The sequence below is a fragment of the Capra hircus genome, chromosome 6 (assembly GCF_001704415.2).
Source record: "Capra hircus breed San Clemente chromosome 6, ASM170441v1, whole genome shotgun sequence".
NCBI lineage: Eukaryota > Metazoa > Chordata > Mammalia > Artiodactyla > Bovidae > Capra > Capra hircus.
In genome coordinates this window covers 10,709,958-10,721,291 of record NC_030813.1, presented here as the reverse complement: position 1 = coordinate 10,721,291, position 11,334 = coordinate 10,709,958, and positions in this window count along the sequence as shown.

Here is an 11,334-nt window from a genome sequence, read left to right as displayed (position 1 = left end):
ATAGCAGTGCACACACACGGTCTATAACACTAAGGGGTTGGTCATTTAGAGAATGAGGACAAACAATATTAAACACAATTTAAGAAACTGTCTTGAGCTTCATAGTGGAAAAATCTCCCAACAAAAGAGGAAGTTTCAGAAGGGGATTCCAACAGAAAATAGCTCAGTGCACTGAAATCACAAAATCAAGAGCTGATGAGGAATTATAAATGATCAGCCAAGTGAAAACACGTCATGAACATGATTCAAGAAAGACTTAGCTTGAAAGACCTGACAAGCACAGAGAAATACAATGCCAAAAAATCAGTATCTGCCAAGTAACAAATCCCTGCCATTTACCCCCTTACTCACCAATTCCCCTACTCCTTTTCATATTAGAGCAGCCTTTCCACAGCCTAGTGAGGGACAGATGAGCATAGTAATCTAGACAGGAAATAGAATCCATGCATTCTTTCCTTTCCTCAGCAAGCTTCCTTTCTGAAAGACTCATTCTGTTAGAAAGGACAAGATTTATTTTGAATGTAGTTCATACTTTTTAATTATCATGCTGGACTGGCCTTGTTAATTATTAAAGTCAGTTCCTTCTTCTCATTTGAATGAAGACTGAGTGTAACCAAAAGACTTAACCTGTCAAAACTTTCATCTGAGGCAGGAAAGTTCTATTCTCACAGAGCAGAAAAGGGAGAGAAATAAATATGTTTTCTCATCATACTCTGAGATTCCTACTTGTTCAGTTACATATTTCTGTAAATAACTCATATTACAAAACATTACAAACGTGTCTTTTGATTGTTATTTGAATGGAAAATCTAAAAGATCAAATATCTAACATGAAATTTCTTTGCAGAGGAAAAAAAAATGAGTCTACAGAATTAAATTCCTTATGTAGAGGCATCTTTCCAAGAAGGAGCTTAGAAATATTCATAATTCACGAAGATGTCAACTCAATTCAGTTCAGTCTCTCAGTTGTGTCTGACTCTTTGCGACCCCATGGACTGCAGCACGCCAGGCTTTCCTGTACATCACCAACTCCTAGCGTCTACTCAAACACATGTCCATTGCATCGGTGATGCATATAACCATCTCATCCTCGGTCATTCTTTGCCCATGTTAAATATTTCCCAGCATCAAAGTCTTTTCCAATGAGTCGGTACTTCACCTCAGGTGGAAAACTATTGGAGTTTCAGCTCCAGCATCAGTCCTTCCAATGAATATTCAGGATTGATTTCCTTTAGGATGGACTGGTTGGATCTCATTGCAGTCCAAGGGACTCTCAAGAGTCTTCTCCAACACCACAGTTCAAAACCATCAGTTCTTCGGCTCTCAGATTTCTTTATGGTCCAACTCTCACATCCATACATGACTACTGGAAAAACCATAGCTTTCACTAGACAGACCTTTGTTGGTAAAGTAATGTCTCTGCTTTTTATATGCTGTCTAGCTTGGTCATAGATTTTCTTCCAAGGAGCAAGAGTCTTTTAATTTCATGGCTGCCGTCACCATCTGCAGTGATTCTGGAGCCCCCCAAAATATAGTCTCTCACTGTTTCCCCATCTATTTGCCATGAAGTGATGGGACCAGATGCCATGGTCTTAGTTTTTCGAGTGTTGAGTTTTAAGCCAACTTTTTCACTCTCCTCTTTCACTTTCATCAAGAGGCTCTTTAGTTCTTCTTCACTTTCTGCCATAAGGATGGTGTCATTTGCATATCTGAGGTTATTGATATTTCTCCTGGCAATCTTGATTCCAGCTTGTGTTTATTCCAGCCTGGCATTTCACATGATGTACTCTGCATATAAGTTAAATCAGCAAGGTGACTATATGCAGCCTTGAGGTACTCTTTTCCTGATTTGTAACCAGTGTTTCGTTTCATGTCTAGTTCTAACTGTTGCATCTTGATCTGCATACAGATTTCTCAGGAGGCAGTCAGGTGGTCTGGTATTCCCATCTCTTTAAGAATTTTCCACACTTTGTTGTGATCCACACAGTCAAAGGCTTTGGTATAGTCAATAAAGCAGAAGTGCATGTTTTTCTAGAACTCTCTTGTTTTCTCGATGATCCAGTGAATGTTGGCAATTTGATCTCTGGTTCCTCTGCCTTTTCTAAATCCAGCTTGAGCATCTAGAAGTTCACATTCATGTATTGCCAAAGCCTGGCTTGTAGAATTTTGAGCATTACTTTGCTAGCATGTGAGATGAGTGCAATTGTGTAGTAGTTTGAACATTCTTTTTCATGGCCTTTCTTTGGGATAAGAATCAAAACTGACCTTTTCCAGTCCTGTGGCCACTGCTGAGTTTTCCAAATTTGTTGGCATATTGAGAGCAGAACTTTCACAACATCGTCTTTTGAGATTTGAAATAACTAGTTGTATAAAATTGGACAATTGCAATATAAATCCAAATATCAATAATTTGTTTTTAAGTTGTATCTACCAGTCCTCAAGACTGACTATTTTTTTATTTCCAGTTAAAAATCAACAGGACTGGTAAAAAAAACTTTAATGATCAGTTGCATGTGTAAATGAATAAATAGATAAATGATGAATAAGTGAAAAAAATTACCTGAAATTTATGAAAAGCACCAAAAATAAATAAATTTCAGTATCTATTGTTTTCTTATTAAAGTAGTAAAAGATGTGCTCTGCACTTTCTATGATCTGAACTGAAAGAGGCTATAAAGATATAACACAATTTCATACTTTCAAATAGACTCAACATTATATTTGTGTCTATTCAGAACATTTAATGCAGTTAATCCAATATTGTGAACCTCTATCTTTTTACCTGAGAGTGATCTTAACTTGTGCTACTATGAAATCAGGGAAGAAAAACCTTCCTTTACTCAACCTCTATGCTTGTTGTGCAGAGAAATAGGAGCTACAAGATGGAATTGTAGCCTAGAGTTCACAATAGATTCCTCAGGGAGAATATGGTTCTTGTAGAGAAGGCCCTATATGCAGGTCAGGAAGCAACAGTTAGAACTGGACATGGAACAACAGACTGGTTCCAAATAGGAAAAGGAGTATGTCAAGGCTGTATATTGTTACCCTGCTTATTTAACTTATACGCAGAGTACATCATGAGGAACGCTGGGCTGGAAGAAGCACAAGCTGGAATCAAGATTGCCGGGAGAAATATCAATAACCTCAGATATGCAGAGGACACCACCCTTATGGTAGAAAGTGAAGAGGAACTAAAAAGCCTCTTGATGAAAGTGAAAGAGGAGAGCGAAAAAGTTGGCTTAAAGCTCAACATTCAGAAAATGAAGATCATGGCATCTGATCCCATCACTTCATGGGAGGTAGATGGGGAAACAGTGGAAACAGTGTCAGACTTTATTTTTTGGGGCTCCCAAATCACTGCAGATGGTGATTGCAGCCATGAAATTAAAAGACAGTTACTCCTTGGAAGGAAAGGTATGGTGATTGAAGCCATGAAATTAAAAGACGCTTACTCCTTGGAAGGAAAGGTATGACCAACCTAGATAGCATATTCAAAAGCAGAGACATTACTTTACCAACAAAGGTCCATCTAGTCAAGGCTATTGTTTTTCCAGTAGTCATATATGGATGTGAGAGTTGGACTGTGAAGAAAGCTGAGTGCCAAAGAATTGATGCTTTTGAACTATGGTGTTGGAGAAGACTCTTGAGAGTCCCTTGGACTGCAAGGAGATCCAACCAGTCCATCCTAAAGGAGATCAGTCCAGGGTGTTCATTGGAAGGACTGATGCTGAAGCTGAAACTCCAATACTTTGGCCACCTCATGCGAAGGGTTGACTCATTGGAAAATACCCTGATGCTGGGAGGGATTGTGGGCAGGAGGAGAAGGGGATGACAGAGGATGAGATGGCTGGATGGCATCACCGACTTGATGGATATGAGTTTGAGTGAACTCCAGGAGATGGTGATGGATAGGGAGGCTTGGCGTGCTGCGATTCATGGGGTCACAAAGAGTCGGAAACGACTGAGCGACTGAACTGAACTGAACTGAGAGAAGGACAGATCACTGTTTATATTCATCAGTGACCCCATGTCTTGCTCCTGGACATGTGGTAAGAAATTTATGCAAGGGACAGAATGTGATGTGGGTAACAGTTTCGAAAGGTTAATCAAAAGGAAACACAAATGCAACATAAAACCTGAGGTGCCTTTTCCATATTTAACACTTCTGTTTAACTCAACATTAAAAAATAGTGAAATGGTTAGGCTTGATGATATCAAGTGTCATCTCCAGGTATAAACATAGATGAGTTCCATTTTCTTTTTTGGAAAATAGTAAGCATCTTAGAAATTAGTGAGCATTCCATTTGGAATTAAATGGAATTAAATGCAAAGCACTGCAATAATTGATGTTCACTTAAGCTGTCATTAAGAGAAATATTTTCAAAGGCACTGATTGCATCCTACTAACACTCCATTTTTCATGCTTTTTGAAGAAGTCCTAAGACAAGCTAACTAATTTAATTTCTTTTTTTCAAAATCCAGGAAATATGATGCACTGAGGTATAATTCAAAATTAGTAACTATTGATTTAACCCTGATTACCTGTCTACTGCCTACTCAACTACTCTATGTAATTTTTAAGTACGAAAGTCTTGAAGGCTGGAGTTAATTCTCAAATTTGGTGATCTTCCATTTGAAGTAAATATACAAGTAAAGAAAACACAGCAAACATTAGCTAAACACTGGATTTAATTTAAAAACTTCCATGGCAAGGAGAGTGGGTATAGGAGAAAATAAATATATGTATCAACTCAGGCTCCAGGAAGCACACCAATATTTTCACACAATGGATTGTGTATTGAATACACACTTGGAGTCCTAGTATTCTCTCAGACTTGCCTATTATTAGATGAGGATGGCAGGTGTGTGACAGGTTCAACCTGATCACAGAACTAAATTTAAATATAAAGCATATTTCAATTCTTTTGAGAGGTACAATGTGGCAGCTGGAGAGCAGAGCCTGAGCAACACGGGTGAGGAAGATGCTGAGAATAAAGGGACTCCTGGCAATTAATCACACATGTCAAGGAGGAGTCAAGAAGATATGGTGAATTTGACAAAATAAGAGACTCCTCGTGCCCTGAAGAGCAGGATCTCCAATTCCTCTGGTACTATTGACTACGTTTGTTCTAATCATGGTGCCCCTGGGGAGGGATAGTAAATGGAAAAATAGAAATTCAATAAATATAAATTAACTCATGACATACTACAAGAACTTGGTGAATTTTAATGCAATTTTTAAAAAATCAATAAGAAGATAAGTACACTATGTTGAGCTTGATATCTAATTACAAAAAAAAAAGTATTTTTGTTCCTTTTGGTGTTTGGAGTTATTTTTTCAGGTGTACATTAACTCTATGACAGTTGGAGATAGCTGAGGTCTTCTTATTTGTCAACATCTGTGTTTTTTATTCTGTTTAAACTTTTATTCCTATGCTCTGCTTGGCTCCCACATTGTTAAAATAAAAGCTTCAGTTATCGCTTACTCTCCACTCTCTCCCACCCCTGATATGTAATCTGTCACTAATTTTTATCAGATTTGCTGGGAAATATCTTTCTAATACCACAGTAGGTTCCCAGTTTCTATTTATCTAATTTCTCTTCTAAAATACTGCAGTCATTTTCTAATATAGACCTAATTATAACACTCTCCCACATTAAGGAAGAATTGAATATCAGCACAAAGGGATTGTATTTTTTTTTTCTTAAAAATATGGTAAAAGTGCATGTTTGGACAAGAATGATTATATAAAACTAAAAGCATGTAATTAAAAGTATCTACATTATTATCCAGGGTTTTATTCTCAACAAAAATGAAGTGTGTTACATATACTTTGTGTATAGCGATTTAAAGGATGTTCTGCAGCACAGAACATGTGTTTGTCTCTGGGTAGTGATTGCGTATCTTTTTGGTAATGAAGCACCCACCTTTGCTCAATTAAAGACATAAAAATGTCTTGATGGTTCCCTGAAGTCTACAGCATGTAAGGCTCTCTCCAGTCTTTCCTAGCCTATTTCTACTTAACATTCTGCACATTCTCTTCATCCCTTCCTTTGCCAACATTATTATCTAGCCCCATCAAATGACATGATTTTCCCAGAGAAATTTGCTCATTCCCATTTTTTCAAAATATATATTGTTCCTTCTGCCTGACTTTTTCCCTTTCTTTTTGAATTGTCGAATTCCTATTTGTTGCTTAGGGCCCTTCAGTGTCTTTTTTTTTTTTTTCCTTCTGTGAAAATGTCCAGAACCTCACCAGGGGAATGAATCACTCTGCCCCGGGTAAAGTATTATTGCAAAGTGAAAATACATAATGACCATTCATTATTCTCTAGTTGGTTTTTCATTTTCTTGACTGCCTTATGGCTTTTGAGCTTTCTCATACTATATTGTAGATTACATGGATTGTATTTTATTCCTTTATCCATAGTCTTGAGTACACGATCACATATTTGGTAAGTTCTCAACAAATATTTTTTCGATTGACTGCAGGAGCGGATATAAATAGAGAGGTTTTGTTAGGAAATTATTGCATTTAAATATTTTATCTCTTAAAATTAGAATTAAATTTAGACATATTTTTCAACCTTTTAAATTATGATCATCTCCTTCACTTCATACACCTTCCAGCCATTCCCACACAAGATCACTGGCAAACATACAACCTTGAATTACACACAACCCTGAATTACTGAAAAATGTCTTCTTTCAAGTAGATTTTGCCAGTGTTTCCATATAAGGACCCCTCTACAGGAGAGAGAAGCTTTACAATGCAAATCTTCATCTTGATCACTCAATCTTCCCCTTTAGTCACCCTCAAAATACTTACGTTTTCAGAATTTGTCTTTTGTTAATGGAAGATTAATCGGAAAAAAAGGAAGACTATGTCTAACATCAGAGATAAATAAAAGCTTTAACCATAAATGACTTTCAAGAGGCATTTATGTTGTCTCATAGCCTTCCTAAACCTCAGTCCTCAATAATTATTTTCTCCATAGAAAAATGTTAAGATATAGAATTAGGAAAGAAGAGAATAAATAGATGTGATGGTAATAGGGAATACATTTTCAGTTTGCATAGTTCATGGCACACAATAAACACCCAAAAGATCTTAATATAGTCAACTCTCTGCACCCATGATTCATTGACTCCACAGATTCCGGATATGGAGGGATAACTGTACCACACTGTTATATGCAAGGAACCTGAACATCCAGGATTTTTGTACCCATGGGGGTCCTGAAACCAATCCTCTGCAAATACTAAGGTGTCACTGCAGTGGATTCAGTAAGTATTAGTTGAATATCTGTTATCATTAATCCCTGTCAAGGTTTAGGGAGTTTCTGTTTTGAGAAATGTTGTATGTTGATTCATTTACTCAGCAAATACTTAAGGAACACATCCGTTCAGTTCAGTTCAATCTCTCAGTCGTGTTCGACTCTTTGCGACCCCATGAATTGCAGGAACACATAGACTGTACCAGATACTGAGCAGCACTCTGGATGCAGAGGACCAACAGCTAGCTATGACTCTTGGATTCCACAGATAGTCTAAACTAGTGTTCGTGATAGAATATTTGAATGCTATGAATAGAAGTTGAGAAAGCATTTAACTCTACCCAAGGGAGAATGATGCAGAGCACATCATGAGAAACGCTGGGCTGGAAGAAGAACAAGCTGGAATCAAGATTGCTGGGAGAAATATCAATAACCTCAGATATGCAGATGACACCACCCTTATGGCAGAAAGTGAAGAGGAACTAAGGAGCCTCTTGATGAAAGTGAAACAGGAGAGTGAAAAAGTTGGCTTAAAGCTCAACATTCAGAAAACTAAGATCATGGCATCTGGTCCCATCACTTCATGGGAAACAGATGGGGAAACAATGGCAACAGTGTCAGACTTTATTTTTTTGGGCTCCCAAGTCACTGCAGATGGTGCTTGCAGCCATGAAATTAAAAGACACTTACTCCTTGGAAGAAAAGTTATGACCAACCTAGATAGCATATTGAAAAGCAGAGACATTATTTTGCCAACAAAGGTCCATCTAGTCAAGGCCATGGTTTTCCAGTGGTCACATATGGATGTGAGAGTTGGACTGTGAAGAAAGCTAAGCACTGAAGAATTGATGCTTTTGAACTGTGGTGTTGGAGAAGACTCTTGAGAGTCCCTTGGACTGCAAGGAGATCCAACCAGTCCATTCTAAAGGAGATCAGTCCTGGGTGTTCTTTGGAAGGAATGACGCTAAGGCTGAAACTCCAATACTTTGGCCACCTCATGTGAAGAGCTGACTCATTGGAAAAGACTCTGATGCTGGGAGGGATTGGGGGCAGGAGGAGAAGGGGACGACAGAGGATGAGATGGCTGGATGGTATCACCAACTCGATGGACATGAGTTTGGGTGAACTCCAGGAGTTGGTGATGGACAGGCAGGCCTGACCTGCTGTGATTCATGGGGTCGCAAAGAGTTGGACACGACTGAGCGACTGAACTGAACTGAAGGGAGAATGGAATAACATTCAGAAATTCGGGAACATCTGTTGATGGATATGCCGCATGTTGCACATGGATATGTCATTTATGCCATCCTGCTGGTTTTTTGCAGAGCTATTTCTGAAATGCTTCTGATAACTTTGCATATACAAATGTAAGAAAATTTACTGTAGTACAATCTGTAATTTTATTTGTGTTATTTTACTCAGCCAATATTTAACTCGCTGTCCTTAGCTGAGTTCATTATTAGGTGTGGTTTACACCACTGCAAACACTACCTGCCATTTCCTTTCTGTTTGGATTAGCAGTTTCGACTCATATATCCGCCCAAAGAAATAGCAAGCGATGGTGCTCAACTTGCTTCAAAGAAGTAGAAGATGTACCACACAGGATATTAAAATGGAAGTCTATAGATGGGAAGACCCAACAGAAAGTGATTGAATAAAAGATGGCAAAGATTATCAAAGAATTTAGCAGAAGTGGTGGATGGGCTTTCATATTATGAAAGATATCAGGAGAGTTAGTGCCAGTCGGCAAAGAACTGCATAAAATGTAGTTGAAAGAAACTATGACTACAACAGTTATAAGTTTGCTGTGCTCTACACACATGCACTTTGCTTCAAACTTATTCCTATGAGGATCATGCTACGGATCCTATAAATGACTAAATTGATTAATAAGACCATGGTCAACAATGAACACTTTCTTCAATGAGTTCAAGTGAGCACAATATCCTTTATGTATTTTATACCAGAACAGGAGTATTTTTAAAAAGAAGTAAAATGCAAGCTGGACTTAGAACAATAAATTGTGTTTTAGCTATGAAAAGAAGAGAAAATGAGCCAGAACAGATGGCCTAGATAGGTATGCCATAGTCTGAGACTTTGAGAATGTTGCAAGAGGAGACCATGACTGAGACAAGGTTTGGGAAAGGGAGAAAATTATAGAAATTTAAAGGAAAATAGTTGTAGAAAGTAGTATGAATTTTGATATTATTAAAGTCTATGTAGTTATTTTAGATAGCTTTGATATGAAGTTGAAAGTATCATTAATATAATATAATGAAAACATGGAAAAAACTGGAAACCATTAACTTTACATGAACTTTCATTTTTTAAATTTCCCTATTCACTAATTTTACAAGTTATCTTAACATGCATCTCTCTTATATGTCAACATCAGCTATCTAGAAGACAAGCAATAAACAAGATGTATGGTAAAATTACTATGTGTGTGTGTGTGTTAATTGCTCAGTCATGTCCATCTCTTTGCAGTTCCATGGACTGTAACCTGCCAGGCTTCTCTGTCCATGGAATTCTCCAGGCAAGAAAACTGGAGTGAGTTGCCATTTCCTACTCCAAGAGATCTTCCTAACCAAAGGATTGAATCTGGGTCTCCCACACTGCAGGAAGATTCTTTACTGTCTGAACCAACAGGGAAGCCAATAAGTAAAATTTTCTGGAATTTGTTTTATTGACAATAGACATCCTCACTTCTGTTTAACAGTTTATGTTTTTTTTCTATGCCAATCCCACATCTTAGTCCACAAGAAATCAGAAACAATATCTTTAAACGGTATTAGAGGAGATTTCTCCTTCTGGATGTGAGACAGTAGCTTGCAGAATATGACCAAGTAAAATGTCAAAGAAAATTTACTTTCTAGAACTACTAGCTAGGATTTGAGGGAACCAAGGAGAGGTGGGCTGAAGTTCTACAAGCTGCTCTAACCACAGTGCGTTTGTCAATCTGGGGGAAGGCAAAAAGGCCATGAGGTCAGACACAGAGCTGCTACTAAGAAGGGAGAAAACAAGCAATGCTTTCAGCAATCATAAGTCTTGGGAGAAAAAGGAGAGTTTCAAGCAACAGTGGCAGGAAAACTTGAAAGGCAAAGATAGAAAAATTGAAGCTTGAAGAAGGAAGGCAAAACTCTTGTGATTTTTTTTTTTTCACCTAGGGGCATTCAATTCTTAAACTACACCAAGAAAGCAGCAGAGAAGCTAAAGAGAAAGCTGCTCAAAAATATTACATAATGTTTGAGAATCTTAAAATGCTGAAGGAATTTAAAAAAACTGAAGACATAGTGAGGAGAAGGGCTTTCGGTAAACAAACCATGAGTAATTCAGCTCTGCCCTGCTCTACCTATTCAGCAGAAGGAAACATGAATTCTCTCTGGAACAAAATACAATTGTTTAGAGTTTCTCCACTTATTAATGCAAAGTGTCCCAAAATCAATAAAAAAATACTCAACATACAAACAAAAATAAATGAGAACAAATGTGACCTTGGGAAGATTTAGACATATTCACTGAAGACATACTTTAAAGTTTTAAAGCGTGAATTAAAGAAAACAGGTGATAAAATGAAGAATTTCACCAGAGAACTAGAATCTATCAGTTCAGTTCAGTTGCTCAGCTGTGTCTGACTTTTTGCGACCCCATGGACTGCAGCACGCAACGCCTCCCTGTCCATCACCAACTCCCGAAGTTCACTCAAACTCATGTCCCTTGAGTCGGTGATGCCATACATCCATCCCATCTTCTGTTGCCCCCTTCTCCTCCTGCCTTCAATCTTTCCCAGCATCAGGGCCTTTTCAAATGAGTCAGTTCTTCACATCAGGTGGCCAAACTGTTGGAGTTTCAGCTTCAGCACCAGTCCTTCCAATGAATATTCAGAACTGATTTCCTTTAGAATGGACTGGTTTCATCTCCTAGCAGGCCAAGGGACTCTCAAGAGTCTTCTCCAACACCACAGTTCAAAAGCATAAATACTTCAGCACTCAAATTTCTTTATGGTCCAAATCTCACATCCATACATGACTAATGGAAGAACCATAGCTTTGACTA